Source organism: Stegastes partitus, unplaced genomic scaffold, assembly GCF_000690725.1.
Source record: "Stegastes partitus isolate 25-593 unplaced genomic scaffold, Stegastes_partitus-1.0.2 Scaffold554, whole genome shotgun sequence".
NCBI classification, from domain to species: domain Eukaryota; kingdom Metazoa; phylum Chordata; class Actinopteri; family Pomacentridae; genus Stegastes; species Stegastes partitus.
Window position 1 is genome coordinate 287561 of NW_007578285.1, and position 471 is coordinate 288031.

Here is a 471-nt window from a genome sequence, read left to right on the forward strand (position 1 = left end):
TACAACTAGTACTGCTACTACTACTACTACCACTGGTAGTACTACCACTACTACTACTGCTACTACTACCACTGATACTGCAGCTGCTACTACTACTACCACTAGTAGTACAGCCACTAATACTACATCTACTACTATTAACACTGCTGCTACTACTACCATTAGTACTACTAGTGCTATAACTACTGATACTCTTACTACTATGATTAATACAACTACTACTTGTACTACTACCAGTACTGCTAATACTCCTTCAATGCTATTAGTACTAGTTCTCCTACTACCATTAGTACTATAACATCTACTATTTGTACTACCACCACTAGTACTACTACTAACATTAATAATAATACTTCTAGTACTACTACTACTCCTCCAATACTACTATCACTAGTATTATAGTACTATAACCTCGAGTACTATAGTGTATTATATAAATTTAAACAGCAACATTTGAAAAGTAGTACTTAT